Genomic DNA, 20,952 nt, shown 5'->3' with positions numbered 1-20,952 from the left:
ATTTTTCGTTAATTTAGTCACTGTATTGAATAAATACCGAGGGTTATGTTTGTTTTCTTCTAGAAGAGACAAAAGTAATCAGATCTAGCAGTTTTAATGCTTTTCTGTAGGATAGGGTACTTTCCCGTCAAGCTAAACGAAATACTCTGGTTAAATGAATATTGCATTGATTACAGTAAAAGTGTTTGTTACAGTGTTAACAAAGGGTTTCTAAACAGTTTGTCCACAAAAGTTTCAATCTATGGCAGAAATTGGACTCACAGACATCAAGAATCAGCTTGTGAACCTCAACAATGGTGACCATTAAAATAAAATAAAAATCATGCTGCAATGCATGCTGGGAGCCATGGATGAGTTTTGTACTATGCTAGTTCCCAGCATGATTTTCTTTTCTTTTAATGGTCACCATTGTTGAGGTTCATAAGCTGATTCTTGATGTCTGTGTGAGTCCAATTTCTGCCATAGATTGAAACTTTTTGTGGACAAACTGTTTAGAAACTCCTTTGTTAACTGACTGTCACAGAAACACTTTTACTGTAATCAATGCAACATTCACTTAACCAGAGATTAGACACACAACAAGTCTGTGCTCACCTTCAATGAGATCAGTTCACTTACAGATGATTGTCATTATAAACATATGACAACCAACTACCGATCATTTCCTCTGGGTTTTGATCTGTAACAAATATGTTTGAGGAACACATGGTTACAACAACCAGAGAAAAAAAAAAACCCATCTAACACAGAAGTCAAAGGTCAAGAGCCCAACTAAAGCAGACACTGATCTCTAACATGGTTACTTCAATTGAAACAATAAATCAACATCTAAACCTTAGTTAATTCTCAATAAGATCTTCTGTAGATGTCTGACTGAAATAAGTTCAGAGCACTCATAATTGTTAGTTTTAAAAACTTAAATGTTTTAAGGCAATCGGTTTACTCAAACGGTTTGTTACCCTAACTTGTTGGGTTTTACAGTGATGAACTGTTGCCTACTAACAATAGAGTTAATGTTACTCAATTTTTACAAGTAATTAGTTATGTAATTTAATGAAAAATATTAGGTAGACATTACCTAATTTCTTTTAGTTTGTCATAGCTGTAAAATTTAGGTACTCTTTACTCAATATATAGGATAGAATCTACTCAAAAAAATTAAGTGCAAATTGTTACCTCAATTTTATTGAGTAAATATAGTGAATCATTTTTTACAGTGTGGTTTCTAGTATCGATTTGTGTGTCTTTTTCAGTAAAAACAGCAACTCCAAGCAAATATACAAATCAAATACTGTATGTGAAAGCACTTAAAAAACTAAATTTGCTAGAATAATTATCACGATTAGAAGATCTGGTCTCACATTAACTGGGACGTATTCAGTGATAAATACAGAGAACTGAACTATTAGCCACAGTCTGAAAAATCAGTCAGTAACACACAGTATATTACACTCACCTGCTGACGTGTGGATCACCGATGATTCTCACAGGAGGCTGTTTAATATCACACAGAGACACTGAGGAACCAGGATGAACCCCAAACCCAGCACAGAGGGGTTCAGTGAATGTGGTGTTGAGTGTGTGTAAGTGTGTGAGTGTGTGTGTGTCAGAGACGCTGTAGAAGGACAGAGAGCCGGTCGACACGTCTACATACACTCCTACTCTCTTAGAGGATGAACGGTCAGCAGGTATATCAGTTCTGTTATTATTGTGACGGACACTGAATCTGGTACCAGAGCAGATCAGACTCCAGGATTTGTCATTGAATCCAAACCAACAGTCACTCCTCCTCCTTTCCTGTTGATTCCTTTATATGACACTGATATAACAACATCTTCGCTCCATTCAGTCTCCCAGTAACAGCGTCCAGTCAGACTCTCAACACACAGAACCTGAGGATCCTCATCAAATCTCTCTGGATGATCAGGATACGGCTGACGCTCAAACACATGTGTGATCCTCTTGTTCTCATCAGACAGAATGAGTCGAGTGTGTGCTGTGTTTGGATCCAGTGTGAGATCACAGGCATCTGAACACAAGAAGAGAGAAACATCAAGAACAACACAACAGTGAAGATGTCTGTGTGTGTTTACAGCTAAAGTCCAGACTGTCCTCACTCTTCTCAAATGTGTTCACTAATATAGTGAAAGCTGTTGAAGAGCGACTAGTGATTCAGATCTCACTAGCAGTGCTGGTCCTAGACTTCTGGAGCCCAAACAAAACTCTGTGAAAAACCCTGTCAGGCCTAAAACAGTGCAGACTAGTGTTGTGTAAAGCAGCGGTTGTGGGTTTATCATGAATACAAGTCAAGTCAGCTTTATTTCTGTAACGCTTTCTACAGTACAGATTGTTTCAAAGCAGTAACAGATTGAGACTGTGCTGTAAACCAGCTCTAACAAGCCAATAGTGTGATTCTAGAGCTCGAGTCAGTTCAGTGTTGATTCAGTTCAGTTCAGTAAGTGTAAAGTTCATCAGTTGTGCAGACAGACTGTATATACAGTGTATTTGTGCTCATACACACACTCCACTGAACACTGAACACACAAAACACACAAGATAGTCCTGTTTTACATTCATCACATCTGTGTGGAGTTTGGTGTGTGTATGGATGATCATTTGATGATTGTGTGCAGAGCAGTGATGGGAATAACGGCGTTATTTTTTTCAGTAACGAGTAATCAAACGAATGACTGTTTCCCCCGTTACAACGCCGTTACCGTTACTGAAAATAAAATGTGGCGTTACTATATTATATTATTAGAATTTAATTGTTCAGTTCATCTGAATGGATGCAGTGTAGCTGTATTTGACGTCCCATAAACTCTAGAATGAAGCGCACGCTCGCCGTCGCTTTCTCTCACAGACACGCACGCAAAGAAAGATACAGAGCAAGAGAGTCTTTCATAACATGCAGAAGTGACGCGCTACATGTAAACAATATTCTTTGTTGTATTTTCCTGTTAAAATAACGGAGTTCCTTTGGAATTCTTCAGCTTTTAAGAACTGCCGGTTTCTCTGGTAGTGGGCGGGCTAATGCGCAAATGACAATCTCATTGGCTGGCGCTCACACATTATCGTCCCTGTTTTGATTTCAGCAAATCAAGTGAGGGGCTACTGAATCAATTCGAGTGAACGCAGACAACGTGATTAATATTCATGAACCCAGAAGCTCATTAATCGTTAGTGCATTTTATATTGATGACAAATATGCTTTCATACTTGGTTATTCTAATTACTAAAGTTCTATCATCATATAATATTAAATTATCATAATATTATATTATAATGCTTGACTGACTGATACTAAGTGTCAGTAGATAAATAGTGTAGATTAATGTACAATGTTTTATAATAATAATTTATTCTTTTAGTGTCCATTTCATTAATTTAACACATTTAATATTGGGGGCATCCAAAGTTATTTGACATTTGAATTTTTTTTTTTAAAGTAGCGCAATAGTTACTTTCCCTGGTAATTAGTTACTTTTATAATGATGTAACTCAGTTACTATTTGTGAGAAGTAACTAGTAACTATAACTAATTACTTTTTTAAAGTAACGTGCCCAACACTGGTGCAGAGTTACTATGAAAAAGCACGTTTTTATAAGAGTTTAAACAGTTTTGAAAGAAGTTTTTGTGTAGGTCAAGGGTGGCCAATAGGTCGATCGTGAAGCCGATGCTGGTAGATTGGGCTTTAGGTCAGTGGTTCTCAACAGGGGGCACGAGATAACTTAACTAAAATATAATATTCACTAATGTTGTGAACAATATGTTAAATAATGTAAAATTATATCTAAATAAATAACAGCACCTCCTCTGTACGTATTCTGTGATATTCTGTGTTTCGGAGCAGCAAACCGTTTCTCATCGTGCTGTGTGAAATACAGACTGAACGGTGGCTCAAAACCGCTGTATGAGCATATGATACACAAACTACACTCGGCTGGATAAAAGAAGCTAGTGTCACACTAGCAGCCTACCCAGTCAACACGTGAGATCACACGATGATCACAGTGACATCACACCATTCTCATACGGTGATCCTCACAGTGTGAGTAATATATGAGATCATTGTGAACTCAAAATGTTGCTGGGGTACATTCTACTTCCTGTTTCTCAACACTATCACAGAGATATCACAGATATCACATGATGAGCTCATGAGTGCACGTCCAGCTAACAGATTTCTGTTATAAGAACCTTCTCCAAACATACAACTGACTTCCAGACACAGCCTTCGATGAAATTAACTGAAATAAAAGAAGACATTAAATCTCTCATGATCTCAGCAGAGAATGATTAAACAACTCCACAAACAGCATCACCTGCTTCACTCATTACTAACCAGACTGACTTTATTTCTGATATCTACAAAAGCGCTTATTGAGAATTAGATGTTTTATTGTTTCGTTTGATGTTACCATCAAAGTGAGTAGTGTTTGCTTTAGTTGGGCTCTTGACCCTTGACTTTATAACATTATATATATTTTTTGGTCTGCTATAACTGTGTTTGTAAAGCACATTTGTTGTTGCAAGGAATACTAAAAAGAGACTGCAACCAGATGATATTGGTTTGTTGTTGCTGATAACAACAAAATCATCACCTAGATTCAGCATGCAGTCTTTGTGAAGTGTTATTAATCTGAATGTTTTAATTATAACAACTCTTTGATTATACATAGGGTCAAACAGTGTGATCATTTATGAATGAGTTTAGAAGCATAAGTCATAAAAATTTTGAACTATGGTGTCATTTAAAAAAAAAGAGAGACATCAAGAATCAGTGTATGAATCTCAACAATGGTGACAATCAAAAGCTTCATACTGCAATGCATGCTGGGTATCTAGTCTCTGTGCAGTGAGTGCACTTTGACCTTACACTGTGACCATAGTATAAGCTCACAGTGAGGGCGCTGTGAGGTTACACTTTTAGCTCACTGTTACCTCACATTGTGACCTCATCACAAGTATCCTGTGAGATCATGGTGAGATCACTGTGAGATCAAATTGTTGACTGGGTAAAGTTTTGATGGATGATGATTGTAATCAAGGTAAAGATGATTACAGTGACATATAGGATCATGCATTAGGCGCGCGTTGTATCCGTTATTTGATGCACTCTCGGTGCACTGATCACTCCCGGACAGCACACGTACGTCTGGCCGACGTCGGCCCAATATCGAAACGTCGGCCTCACTACCTGAAACATCTAATAAACATCGGCCAGGCGTAGGTCGATATAATTCGGTCAGTGCTCTGTTTTCCAGCTCATCAGTCGTCGGCCCTGAGTCGGTTCACGACCGCAGGCCGATGCCGCGCTTTTCTGTTTGTGCGCGAGCCCAGTTATTCGTCTCTTAGCAACCCACAGAGAGAAGACACTCATCCCGGCGACATCTGTGCTTTCAGGTAAGATTTAACTTCAGCTAAATTACAAAAACAATATTACTTTGTTAATTCTGTGACACTTAAAAGGTACTAGTTAGGCACATTTGGTGTGCTACAGCACAGGTGAAGAGACTGTGGCTAATTTCCAACTAACTTGTTTAGCTAATGGTCACGCTAGCGATTTTTAAAATTAATATTTAAGCCTTAATGCGTTTCCAGCCATTTCTCTGAGGAAATGTTAAAGCGGATTATTAAAGAGAAGTCCTAACTGCTTTTTCGTGTTTTCACTCTTTACAGGCTGCCAGAAAGAATCCAGATACGGTGAGCTATTGTTGCTGTTGCTTTTGAACTACAAATTGAGTTTTAAGTTCATTATTGAATATTAATTGAACAAGACTGTAATTTATCAATGTAATATTTTAATCCTATATGTTTATTTGTGTAAATGCTGTGTGCGCGTTGAGCTCTGCGTGGCGGAGCAGAGTTGCCATGGAAACGGGCGTTGACACAACTACTGGCGAACAGTAATCTCCGTCTCTCGCTGCGGTTTCCACTGATTTCAGGTAAGTACTGTATAGTCCCTAAACTTAATCACACAAATATTACATACAAACGTTCCTGACACGTTTCTTACTTGTTATTGACATGTTTCAATTAAATATTTATTTTATAGAAATGGTTTAGTGTCTTCGAAAAAGTCTGTTAGCATCTTAGCAGTTTTCAGGTAGGCTAACTCTAGATTGAGCTCGTGTTTATGAAACCCTGGGCTTTTAATCAAATATTCGAAAAAAATAAAAATTGGACTGTGTCCTATGGTGTGACAGCAAAAATGTAGAAGAAAAAAAAACTACAAATAACTTGAGAAAAATGTATCTTCATTCTTAGAGTTACAAATAGCATGAGAGAGGTTTATCTTCAATGTTAGTTTATTTTAATTTTATTTTATTATTTTTTTATTTTTTGCTGTCACACCATAGGACACACTGATATGTCAGCTACCCATATGAGAGATTTTGTTAGCTCTGTAAAGGTTTTCCTGGCGATTTGTCAAAGGGTTGTTGGAAAAGACTTTACTGAATCGATGACATCACTTACATGGAGAGTGTAATCGACTGAAAACAAGTTTTGATATTTCATGGTAAACAAATATTAATAAAAATTGTTCTGTGATTTCAGGAGGACAGAAAGAAACTACATAACAGAAGGGAAGCTCCAAGATTTCAACATTTCTGAAGGGAGCTACTGACTTAGAAATACAGGTGAACTGAAGAAGCTGAAATATAGATCATGAAATATATTAATGTGCATTTTTCAAAATATATTTAGCCAATTTTAAGAAGGCCTTGACATCAAAACGTAAGTGACACTCAACCTAAAACTAAAAACATAGATTCTGTAAACATAGATTAAGATTATGTTGTTATTAGTAGTAGTACAATTTGGTGTGTGTGTGTGTGTGTGTGTGTGTGTGTCTCTGTCTGTGTGTGTGTGTGTGTGTGTGTGTCTCTGTGTGTGTCTGTGTGTGTGTGTGTGTGTGTCTCTGTGTGTGTGTGTGTGTGTGTGTGTCTCTGTGTGTGTCTGTGTGTGTCTCTGTGTGTGTGTGTGTCCTAATGGTTAGAGACTCGTAATCCAAAGGTTGCGAGTTCGAGTCTCGGGCTGGCAGGAATTGTAGGTGAGGGGAGTGAATGTCAAGCGCTCTCTCCACCCTCAATACCACGACTGAAGTGCCCTTGAGCAAGGCACCGAACCCCCAACTGCTCCCTGGGCGCCGCAGCATAGATGGCTGCCCACTGCTCCGGGTGTGTATTCACAGTGTGTGTGTGTTCACTGCTGTGTGTGTGCACGTTGGATGGGTTAAATGCAGAGCACAAATTCCGAGTATGGGTCACCATACTTGGCCGTATGTTACTTCACTTCATATATATTTCTTAATAATTGTTATATATTCTTTCTTTTATTTGCATTTTACTGCTGCTCTAGCTCATTTCCTTCTAATAAACCTGGAGTTGCAAACTAAATATTGTTGGCTCTGTGACAGATTGCTTGTTTCTTTCCTAGATTCTTCAGTGGTGATGGCCTGCTGCACCCAGCAGAGTTGGAGTGAAGCTACTGTCAGACAGTGGCGTACCGTGGGGTTTCAGTCAGAGCCTTCAGTAAGCAACTGTAAACTACATGTACACATTTTACACATCTCTGTTACAGCTAACGTAGCCATATGCGTAATGCACATATTATGCCGCACACAGGCTCTCAACAACAATGACTGCTGATCAACAATTTCAACAGTAGGCTAGATTAGGGTGGGTTAAATGCAGAGTAAATTTCCCTACATCATGGTCAGTAAAAGTAATCCGCCAATACACAAGTCACTACCCAGACAGCAGTTGACTGTGCCGGATCCGTTTTCAAACCGGCAAATCCGTATTACAGTCACATCCGTTTCAGTGCTGTAACACGGATCCAGCACAGGCCCGGTTTCAGTGGCGGGAACTACTGTCGCAGAGCAGATCCGGGCCGCGTCCGAAACGAGCGCGTTTTTTTCTGCAGTTCAGAACAAAAGACGTCAAAGATATTTGCTTTGATCAAAGCAATAAATTGTATTTTGAAGTAAATTAAAATAGAAAACCATTATTTTAAATTGTAATACTTTTTTTCTGTATTTTTGATCAAATAAATGCTGGCTTGATTAGCATTTTGAAAAATGTAAAATGTAAAAAAAAAATGTGTTGTAATATACTGTTTCAATATCTTAGAGAAACCAATTTAAGTGGAAGGATATAGTTGTTGTTTTTTTAAAAACAATGCTTATACACAACATTCTGGTCCACACTCACACCAGATGGTGGCGGTAATGCACCAAAAAGTTGTTTGCCAACCGCCAATAAACCTTAGTAGAAGAAGAAGACGTCAAGACGATCGAGGCACGGACTGTACGCTGTTATCCTCAACAACTTCACCAAGGTATGTCACACTGTTCTACTAACAAATTAATTTCTTATTATGTTGTGTACTCGATAACTTAAAGGTTTGGTGTTTTTATTGCTCCTTAGATCGGTGTTGGACCGGCGAACACTTTAGGTCTATTATCAGAGGACTTGCTAACATGAAGAAAACGGTCCAGAGGTATGTAATTAACGTTATATGTAATTAACGAATTTTAACTTGATTACTTAAACATTAAATTTTAATTGAAGCAGTCAAAATTACTAAAGTTTAAATTAAGTTTGCTGCCTGATAATTAGTCATGGTGGGCTAGCAATGTTAACGTTTAAGTGCTAACCCTCAAGGCTGCATGCATTTATTTGATCAAAAATACAATTAAAAAAGTAATATTGTGAAATATCATTTGAATATATTTTAAAATGTAATTTATTCCTGTGAATTTTCAGCATCATTACTGCAGTCTTCAGTGCATGATCGTTCAGAAATCATTCTAACAAGTTCACAAAGACCTAGACAGCAGAAAGCGAATCTGTTTGCTTTAATTACTTTACAGAAGTGCAACATTTCGTTGTTATTCTGAGTGCACACAAACGTAGAGTCTTTACAGATTCGAAAGATGTATTAGGCTACTTTTATCTATATGACCAAAAATTACGGCGATTTTAAGAGCAAGGGAGCGCACCGGCACCTCCATCTGTCCTGTAGCGAGCGCGCTATTCAGCTCCACTCTCCACAAAAAACACTTAAATAGAGCACATTTCTCTAGGTCAGAGGTTCTCAACCTTTTGCAAGCTGGGCCCCCCCAAAGCTGGTTCATTGCAGTTGGGGCCCCAGTGACATTATTATTATTATTATTATTATTATTATGAGTAGTAGTAGGCCTATCATCATTACTAGGCTATTGCTATATAATTATATGAGGTTACATGCTTTATTGTTGTTGTTATTATTATTATTATCATCAGTATAGGCCTATTATCATTACTAGGCTATTGCTATAATTGGGAATTGGCACCAGACCTCTGATATTAATTTATGCTTTATTATTGTTATTATTACTAGGCCTAATAGTAGGCATCATCTGCATTTTTTACAGAAGCTTGCAGGTAGGTGATGTTAATGTGAGACCTGAGCCTGCTTTGCCTTACAAAGATCTTCAATTCTTGGCTCAATGTTTGATAAAAATAGCCTCAAATCATCCTCGATTTGTGCACGATTGCGGTATTTAGTTTTGAGTGCAGTCATTTTTGAGAATCCTGCCTCACACAAATATGTCGAAGCGAAAGGAAGGAGAATCTTCAAGATGTCACAGAGTTCAGGATATTCCTGCATCAATGCTGCCCAGAATGACGAAAGAGGGCAGGAGCTAAAGCAGAGGTGGGCAAACTACACATCCGGCCCGCCGGGAGATTTCATCCGGCCCGTGAGGCAGTTGGTCCAAAATAGTTAATTTGATGCGATGTCAGGGGGAAACGTGATTTCTACCGAGGGGGACGCTAGAGCCCTGCATTCCCTGGGCTTCGATCGGGCAAATTTTCACGGCATAGTTCAGATGCGGGCCGGGCCTGTTTTAGGCTTCTCTTTATTTTTATATTTTAGACATCCATCAATTAGTGATGAAAAAAATTGCCGCGCTGGTGGAAACAACACGAGACCGAGCCGTGACTGTGAAGAGCGACTCGACGGTGTTTAGAGTCCCGCAGCAGCAGCGCGCGCGCCGTCAGCACAGCTGAAGAGTTCTGCTTTAAATACACGCAATACGCTGAAGCTTGCGGCAAAGCCCCAGAAAAAGTAATTACCATGAATTACCATGAGGAAATAGTAAGGAGATATTTGAATTATTTACTAATAAACTTGTGTTTTCTGTGTCAGTGTCGCAAAGATGAAGATGATGATCCTGACTCGCCATCTCCTCATTAGACGTGCCTTTAGAGAGAAGTGCATCTTCGCTGATTATAATGAAAGAGTTTTTGTTATCGATTTGATTTATTTCGTTAAGTGGTCATTTAAAGCTTTCTATAGATATATTTATCATGCATGTGAGGCATGTATTCGCTGACTTTCGGTTCATTTTTGTGAAGCGCTCCTGTTCAAGACGAGACGGCGCATCATTGTTTTATTTATTTTATAAAAAGTTTTTTTTAATATTGTGAGTGCACACAAATAAAAGTAGACCCTTTACAATTCCGAATGATGTATTACTCTTACCTTTATGAGCAAAAATTACGGCGTAAGTTGTTTTCATTGAAAAAAATGCAATTGATTGCGCTGGCGCCTCCATGTCCTGCGCTTTAACTTCCACTCTCCGCACAAACTACTGGATGCGGCGCACATTTATCTAGGTTTAATGTTTAAACATTGTTATATGCTTGAACTGTTTTAGTATATCTATAGATCGTATTTTAGGCAAGTCCTGATGATTTGAGAAGGCTAAACTGATCAAACATGGCTATGATCAGCCTGCCGGTCTGCCGCTGCTGCTTGGTCGTTACTTTAAGAAAGAATAAACTTATCTAACGAACAAAAAAATGCTCCAAACGAAAATTTTGAAAATTCGCCATTACATACAAAACTGAACTATTTTAATAGCTGAAACAGTATAACGCGATTGCGATTTCGACCGAGGGGGATTCTACCGGAACGTGATCTGCACGGAGGGGGACAACAACCCACTTTCCAGGAGAAGAAATGCCAGTGTTGCCTCCTGCTCAGGGCACTGTAACTACCACGCCGCTAGTTTCAGTTTTGCTTTAAATATTTAGTCTTGGCGTTTAGTGAATGCCACTGTAATTTTTGTTTTTTACTTATTTTCATTCCGTTTTCTGTTATTAACTGCTAAATTTACAGGATTTATCGCATCCGTAGCAAATATTTTGAGGGGTGTTTTTGACAATTGAGAGCCACCAAATGAAGAATATGAAAAAACGAATATGACAGTTTCGGACTCAGTCAGGGTGCAAGGACCTTAAACTTTTGAGGCTTGCGCAGTTTCTCGAGGAGAAATCAAACAAATGAGCTGCTTTTCTAAAGTCTGTGAGCGCAGCACACACAAATAAACTAAATTGACATACTGCAGTTAAATTTCAAAATGTGGTGTTTTTATATTTATAGCATTTGAATACAGTTCAGCAACATACATCACACGACCTGACGACCAAGAGAGCTGACAATTGACCATCACTTAATTCACCATCAGCTCACGATTGAAAATGTGACACTGATTTCATATGACAGTTCAACAAACAAGTTAATAATATTAAGTCACTTAAATTTTAGACGAAATAATGACTGTTTTGGTCTATTTTAGCAGCGAAAATAGATCCGATGAATCTAAAAGATCACAGCATAGCGCATCTCACAGCAACACTCAATCGTGTTTTGAATGATTCAGTGTTTTGAACGAATCGGTTGAGTCAAAGATTCAATGACCCGTGCACAAACATCTGTCTCATTCTTGATGAATCGGCCGTTTGAACGAATCGTTTGAATGAACGACTCAATGACTCGCTTAATAAAACCGCTTATCACCTGCATTTGCGCTCACTATCGACAAACCAATCAAATTTGTTCAAAACTCTTTTTTTTAAATCAGTCCAAACACATTTTAATTTTTATTCAGGAGTTATGTATATACAAAACTATAACTTTTTATGACAGTAGTTTAGTGATAAAAAAAATGTGCATTTTTTTTTTTTTCAGTTTTTTTTCCCTCCCATCCTGTAGCCTACTCGCGCCCCCCCGGTTGAGAACCACTGGTCTAGGTTAACATCATATTGAGAGGCCATGTAAAGTTTGTAGAGTACAGTACCGGCAGTTCAAGCATTTTCATAGGATCTAATTTGTAAAAAAAGACTTTGATTCTCGAATTCATTCTTGTTCAGCCGCTGTTGTCACCGGAAAAACTTTTACCCTGCAAGCGCAAATCCGGAAGCCAGAAACGCGGAAGTGTGAAAAATGCTAATTTAGTGTTTCTGAAGTTTCAGTGTGGATGAGAAGCTTTTGGAAAACACTTGTAAACTCTAGTGTGGACAGAGAGCGTTTTAAAATGAAAATGACTTCTTCAAATGGATCTAAATTAATAGTCGTGTGTCAAGACACGTCATTACCATCAATGCATGATACCAAAACAGTAATTAAATAAATATAAATCCCTATTTATTAAAAGAAAGATATTTCCACGTGACTCTAAAGCTGAATCCACATATTACTGTTCTGTTTACATTATGTAGTGATTTGCTTCTTAAATCATCTTTGAGAGCAAAGGAGCCCCCTGTTGCTGACCGACACTGCTAACCATTTAAAAAAGACCGTATAGACCTTATTAACCTGATAGAAAAACAGTCTATGAGATGAGATCATTGATACAGTCAAACAACAAACTGTGTGTGTGTGTGTGTGTCTGTCTGTCTGTGAGAACCTGTTTTTCCATTCAGGTGGGGACTTAAACCTGAATACACACAGACTTATGGGGACTCGTGTCACGGTGGGGGCCTAAATTGAGGTCTCCATGGGTAAACAAGCTAATAAATCACACAGAATTAAGTTTTTTGAAAATCTAAAAATGCCTGTAGTTTCCTGTAAGGGGTAGGTTTAGGTGTAGGGTTGGTGTAGGGCAATAGAATATACGGTCTGTACAGTAGAAAAAGCATTACGCCTATGGGGAGTCCCCACAAGGATAGCAAACCAGACGTGTGTGTGTCTGTGAGAGTGTGTTTGTGTGTGTGTGTGTGCGTGCGTTTTTGTGAAAAGTCAGGACATAGATGTGTATAATGACAAAGGTATGACATAGGTATTACAAGGTGAAGGTGACATCTCAGGACATTGACCCATGTCCCCACTTTTCAAAACGCTTATAAATCACTCAGAATGAGTTTTTTTGGGGGAAAGTTGACATGCACAGTCTCCTGTAAGGGGTAGGTTTAGGTGTAGGGTTGGTGTAGGGCAATAGCACATACAGTAAGTACACTATAAAAACCATTACGCCTATGGAATGTCCCCACTTTTCACAAAAACGAACGTGTGTGTGTGCGTTTATATTCCTACACTTTCGGAGACCTGCTGTCATCATGATCTCTCCTCCATGATCCACACTATAAACACACAAATACACATTAATGTAGATCTGCGTCATTCACACACACACACACACACACACACACACACACACACATGTTCAATATGTCAGTATTAGTGTTTGACATACTTGAGTATCTGCAGTTTATAGTTTGGATCCTGCAGTTTGTGTTTGAGCAGCTGGACTCCTGATGGTCCTGGGTGATTGTAGCTCAGATCCAGCTCTCTCAGGTGTGAGGGGTTTGAACTCAGAGCTGAAGACAAATAACCACAGCCTTCCTCTGACACCATACAGCCAGACAACCTACAGACACACACAGACAGATCATCTACTGACACACAGTCAGATCATCTACAGACACACACAGACAGATCATCTACAGCATCATCCCCCCCCCCCCAAAGAGCGGCTTCCAGATGCTCCACACAGTCTATACTCCAGGAGGGAGGTGGAGCGGAGGCGGAACAGGGGGAAGGATGGAGGGCCAGGTCCCTGTGGAAGCGGAGTGACCGGGGACCAAGGCAGAGCCGGCAGAGCAGGAAACCTGGGTGGAGCCGGCGGACCTGGTGGTTCTCAACCTTTTTTGCTCCAAGACCCCCTCCTCTCCAAATCAATACTGCAAGCCCAAACTTTTCTATTCAATAAAAACTTTGTATCTGTTATTACTTTTCAATTACATGTAAATTAATGTAAAAATGTTTTTTGTTTTTAAACAAAACAAATTCCAAATAGATTTAAATATAAATATATTTGCAAACATACTTTGCAAAAATGTCACTGCAGATATTCTATACAACTTAAAAGTATGCAAAGCTCAATTATACAGTAATTTTAACATATAAGCACGAGCCATTCAGAATCATTAAACACACCAAAATACAAATGAAAAAGTGAAACCTTTCTGAACTCGACGCCACAGTTCCTCTGTCAGAACGCTGTTTGGAGCGTCTGATGCCCATATGTACATAAACACCACTGCAAACTTCTCCAAAACACGCGAGCATCCATTATAAAACACTCGCTGTATTCAACTACGTGAATATACTGAGCTGTATTCAAGCAGAAATATGTTGTTATAGTGATCAGTGCACCGAGAGCGCACATACATGGTTCGTTTGCGCATCAATTATAATGGACACAACGCGTGCCTAATGCACAATCCTGTATGTCACTGTAATCATCTTTACCTTGATTACAATCATCATCCATCAAAACTTTAGGCTACTAGTGTGACACTGGCTTCTTTTATCCAGCCGAGTGTAGTTTGTGTATCATATGCTCATACAGCGGTTTTGAGCCACCGTTCAGTCTGTATTTCACACAGCACGATGAGAAACGGTTTGCTGCTCCGAAACACAGAATATCACAGAATACGTACAGAGGTGGTGCTGTTATTTATTCATATATATTTTTACATTATTTAACATATTGTTCATAACATTAGTGAATATATTATTTTAGTTTTAAGTTATCTCGCCCCTGGTTGAGAACCACTGACCTAAAGCGCGATCTACCAGCATTGCCTTCGCGATCGACCTATTGGGCACCCCTGATCTACAGACACACACACATAGATCATCTACAGACACACACACACACACACACACACACAGATCATCTACAGACACACACACACACACACACACACACAGATCATCTACACACACACACACACACACACACACACACACACACACACACATACATATCATCTACAGACACACACACACACACACACACACACACACACAGATCATCTACAGACACACACACACACACACACACACACACACACACAGATCATCTACAGACACACACACACACACACACACACACACACACACACAGATCATCTACAGACAGACAATCAGATCATCTACACACACACACACACACACACACACACACACAGATCATCTACAGACACACACACAGTCAGATCATCTACAGACACACACACACAGATCATCTACAGACACACACAGTCAGATCATCTACAGACACACACACACACACACACACACAGATCATCTACAGACACACACACACACACACACACACACACACACACAGATCATCTACAGACACACACAGACAGATCATCTACAGACAGACAGTCAGATCATCTACAGACACACACAGACAGATCATCTACAGACACACACACACACACACACACACACACAGATCATTTACAGACACACAGTCAGATCATCTACACACACACACACACACGTTTGTTTTAGTGGTTTACGGGACTCTCCATAGGCGTAATGGTTTTTATACTGTACAAACTGTATGTGCTATTGCCCTACACCAACCCTACACCTAAACCTACCCCTTACAGGAGACTGTCTGCATTTTTAGATTTAAAAAAAAAAACACCATTTAGTATGTTTTTTAAGCCTTTTGTTTTTACGGGGACATAGGCAGTGTCCTCATAAACCACCTTCAAATTTAATACCTCTGTCATACCCATGTTATTATACACATTTTGTCCCCGTAAACCACAAAAACCAGTACACACACACACACACACACACAGAGATCATCTACAGACAGACAGACACACACACACACACACACACACACACACACAGATCATCTACAGACACACACAGTTAGATCATCTACAGACACACAATTACATCATCTACAAACACACATCAACATTGTGACCAGCTGACTGTAAATGCTTATGTTGTTAATACCTCAGTATCTGCAGCTGACAGTTTGGATTCTTCAGTCCATCAGAAATAAACCTTACACCAGAGTCCAGCAGGTCATTGTTACTCAGATCCAGCTCTCTCAGGACACAGTTTGAGGATTGTAGAGCTGAAGACAAACTCTCACAACACTGAGCAGTGAGACTACAGCCAGCAAGACTGAAAGAGAGCAGAACACACATCAACAGTCAGATCATACACAGAAACACACACAGACAGATCATCTACAGACACACAGTCAGATCATCTACAGACAAACACAGATCATACACACACAGACCACACACACACACACACACACACACAGATCATATACAGACACACACACACACACACACACACACACACACACACACACAGACCATATACAGACACAGTTAGATCATCTACAGACACGGACGCACGCACGCACGCACGCACGCACGCACGCACGCACGCACACACACACACAGATCAAATAGAGACACACACACACACACACACACACAGATCATCTACACACACACACACACACACACACACACACACACACACACACAGATCATCTACAGACACACACACACACACACACACACAGATCATCTACACACACACACACACACACACACACAGATTATATACAAAACACAGACAGATAATCTACAGACACACACACAGATCACCTACAGACACACACAGTCAGATCATCTACACACACACACACACACACGTTCGTTTTTGTGAAAAGTGGGGACATTCCATAGGCGTAATGGTTTTTATAGTGTACTTACTGTATGTGCTATTGCCCTACACCAACCCTACACCTAAACCTACCCCTTACAGGAGACTGTGCATTTCAACTTTCCCCAAAAAAACTGTGTGATTTATAAGCGTTTTGAAAAGTGGGGATATGGGTCAATGTCCTGAGATGTCACCTTCACTTTGTAATACCTGTCATACCTTTGTCATTATGCAAATCTATGTCCTGACTTTTCACAAAAGCACACACACACACACACACACACACACACACAGACTGATCATCTACAAACACACATCAACATTATGACCAGCTAAATGTAAATGCTTATGTTCTTAATGCCTCAGTATCTGCAGCTGACAGTTTGGATTCTTCAGTCCATCAGAAATACACTTTACACCAGAGTCCTGCAGGTCATTGTTACTCAGATCCAGCTCTCTCAGGACACAGTTTGAGGATTGAAGAGCTGATGAAAAACTCTCACAACACTGAGCAGTGAGATTACAGCCAGCAAGACTGAAAGAGAGCAGAACACACACATCAACAGTCAGATCATCTACAGACACACACAGTCAGATCATCTACAGACACACACAGTCAGAACATCTACAGACACACAGTCAGAACATCTACAGACACACACAGGTCATCTACAGACACACATACAGACAGATCATCTACAGACACACACAGGTCATATACAGACACACATACAGACAGATCATCTACAGACACAGTCAGATAATCTACAGACACACACAGATCATATACAGACACACACACACACACACACACACAGACAGATCATCTACACACACACACACACACACACAGATCATATACAGACACACAGTCAGATCATCTGCAGACTAGGGGTGTGCTATATATCGTCTGCGATAATATCGTAATTGTTGTTTTAACAATGTGCAATTTGACAATATCGAGTATTTTGCAAAAACCAAACAAAACACCTACGGAGTGCACACAAACAGTATCTCACAGAAGTGAGTACACCCCTCACATTTGTGTAAATATTTTATTATATCTTTTCATGTGACAACACTGAAGAAATGACACTTTGCTACAATGTAAAGTAGTGAGTGTGCAGCTTGTATAACAGTGTAAATTTGCTGTCCCCTCAAAATAACTCAACACACAGCCATTAATGTCAAAAGTGAGTACACCTCTAAGTGAAAATGTCCAAATTGAGCCCAAAGTGTCAATATTTTGTGTGGCCACCATTATTTTCAAGCACTGCCTTAACCCTCTTGGGCATGGAGTTCACCAGAGCTTCACAGGTTGTCACTGGAGTCCTCTTCCACTCCTCCATGACAACATCACGGAGCTGGTGGAGACCTTGCATTCCTCCACCTTCCATTTGAGGATGTCCCACAGATGCTCAATAGGGTTTAGGTCTGGAGACATGCTTGGCCAGTCCATCACCTTGACCCTCAGCTTCTTTAGCAAGGCAGTGGTTGTCTTGGAGGTGTGTTTGGGGTCGTTATCATGTTGGAATACTGCCCTGCAGCCCAGTCTCCGAAGGGAGGGGATCATGCTCTGCTTCAGTATGTCACAGTACATGTTGACATTCATGGTTCCTTCAATGAACTGTAGCTCCCAAGTGCCAGCAGCACTCATGCAGCCCCAGACCATGACACTCTCACCACCATGCTTGACTGTAGGCAAGACACACTTGTCTTTGTACTCCTCACCTGGTTGCGGCCACACACGCTTTACACCATCTGAACCAAATAAGTTTATCTTGGTCTCATCAGACCACAGGACATGGTTCCAGTAATCCATGTCCTTAGTCTGCTGTCTTCAGCAAACTGTTTGCGGGCTTTCTTGTGCATCATCTTTAGAAGAGGCTTCCTTCTGGGACGACAGCCATGCAGACCAATTTGATGCAGTGTGCAGTGTATGGTCTGAGGACTGACAGGCTGACCCCCCACCCCTTCAACCTCTGCAGCAATGCTGGCAGCACTTATACGTCTATTTCCCAAACACAACCTCTGGATATGACGCTGAGCACGTGCACTCAACTTCTTTGGTCGACCATGGTGAGGCCTGTTCTTAGTGGAACCTGTCCTGTTTAACCGCTGTATGGTCTTGGCCACCGTGCTGCAGCTCAGTTTCAGGGTCTTGGCAATCTTCTTATAGCCTACGCCATCTTTATGTAGAGCAACAATTCTTTTTTTTCAGATCCTCAGAGAGTTCTCTGCCATGAGGTGCCATGTTGAACTTCCAGTGACCAGTATGAGAGTGATAACACCAAATTTAACACACCTGCTCCCCATTCACACCTGAGACCTTGTAACACTAACAAGTCACATGACAACGGTGAGAGAAAATGGCTAATTGGGCCCAATTTGGACATTTTCCATTAGGGGAAATTTACACTGTTATACAAGCTGTACACTCACTACTTTACAATGTAGCAAAGTGTCATTTCTTCAGTGTTGTCACATGAAAAGATATAATAAAATATTTACAAAAATGTGAGGGGTGTACTCACTTCTGTGAGATACTGTATTTGTCATTACGTGATGAAGTCTAAACAGTGCACGTGCGCATTTAGAGTGTGTTTTTTTTTTCACTGCCACTGCATGATTCAGTCTATTAAGAATGATCACAAAATTCAAGATATGGGGCAGAAAATGTATATATATTTCATATAGTTAAAAAAAAAAAAAATCACACGAAGAGTGTCGTTTTTCTTCAAAACCGGCATGATTAAAAATGTGATATTGATTTTATACAACAGTTCAAAAAAAAAAAAAAAAAGTTAATATCAAGAGACTTACATTTTAGACAAAATATTGCCTGTTTTTTGCTCCATTTCGCCAACAAAAAAATAATTCCAAACAGATACAGCACGGTTTTACGTCTCTGAGCAACATGACGGTGTTTCGTTCCAGAATGAATCAACCGTTTAAATGATTCTGTTCAGTCGCAATGACTCGCTTGTTAACAGTGACTTGCTGCCACCTACTGGTGATTTTAATTTCACATTTAAAGTATCTTTTCATTTTTAAAATTTCAAATATCAGTATTCAGTGTTTTGTTTAAATTATCAAAACATTATGCATTTGTAACTGGTTAAAGCACTCCATGTCCCTCTGAGCTGCATTAAACAGTGTGTAAACACATCTAAAAGCCACTTCAGATGCAACTTCTACAAAGATAAATTTTGTTGATAGGTTACTGGTTTCATTTTTTGGGTAACAGCCTAAATGTCTTATTTTTTTATTGACTTATTAAAGTGTGCAATGTCCTGTGTATTTAAATGTATTTTTAAATGTAAGCCTAAGCAGAAATACCATTGCTGATCGGGTGTGTGAACTTGCCACTGATTTGTTGAGTTGAGAACTTTATTGTCATTCTGCTACATGTGTGGACATATAGTGGAACGAAGTGTTGTGTTTCGCAGGACCACGGTGCTACATACTAGTTAAACATGAGATAAACATACAACAATGCAAATATAGGAAAAACAATAGAGCTATACAACAGTTTAACCATCTGACTATACATATATTATAAATACTATAACTACTATACCTAGTTGACTACACATACACAAACTGAGACTGTACAAGAACTTTACATAAATACTGTACATGAAATAGTGCTAAAGAGATATTTGTACATGAAATTGTGCAGGAAATATATATTTTGTACATTAAATTGTTCAGAAGAGAGATTTTGTGGGAAGCAGCGCATAGTGCAAAAGATTTAGTAGTGCAATGCTCCAGTACACATTATTTTGTAGTGCAATATTCAAGTAAACATATATTATCTTATTGAGTCTTTGTTGCAGGGAGTGTTTATAGAAAGTGTCTAGTGTGCATATAGTGGGACGAGTGCGTTACTACAGGTGGTTTGTATAGCCCACTCACCTGTGTGTAGCACACTCAGAATTGCACTTAGTTATTTATGAGTTGGGGGGCTGAGGTGTTCATAGTTTCAGAGGGGGGACAGGGAGATTGGAGTTAAGAGCTCTCACAGCCAGGGGAAAAAAGCTGTTGAGCAATCTGAACGAGCTTTGATACTCCGGTACCTTTTTCCTGATGGCAGGAGCTGG

General features: G+C 39.6%; 1 pseudogene; it reads right to left on the bottom strand.

The window, feature by feature from the left end:
* Positions 1-1,046: 1,046 nt before the first annotated feature.
* Positions 1,047-20,952, bottom strand: part of LOC131533235 (NACHT, LRR and PYD domains-containing protein 3-like) — a 56,115-nt pseudogene continuing 36,209 nt past the window's right edge.

Source organism: Onychostoma macrolepis, chromosome 01, assembly GCF_012432095.1.
Source record: "Onychostoma macrolepis isolate SWU-2019 chromosome 01, ASM1243209v1, whole genome shotgun sequence".
Lineage (NCBI taxonomy): Eukaryota > Metazoa > Chordata > Actinopteri > Cypriniformes > Cyprinidae > Onychostoma > Onychostoma macrolepis.
Note: the sequence above shows the minus strand (reverse complement) of the source record. Positions and strands in the feature narration are given on the sequence as shown.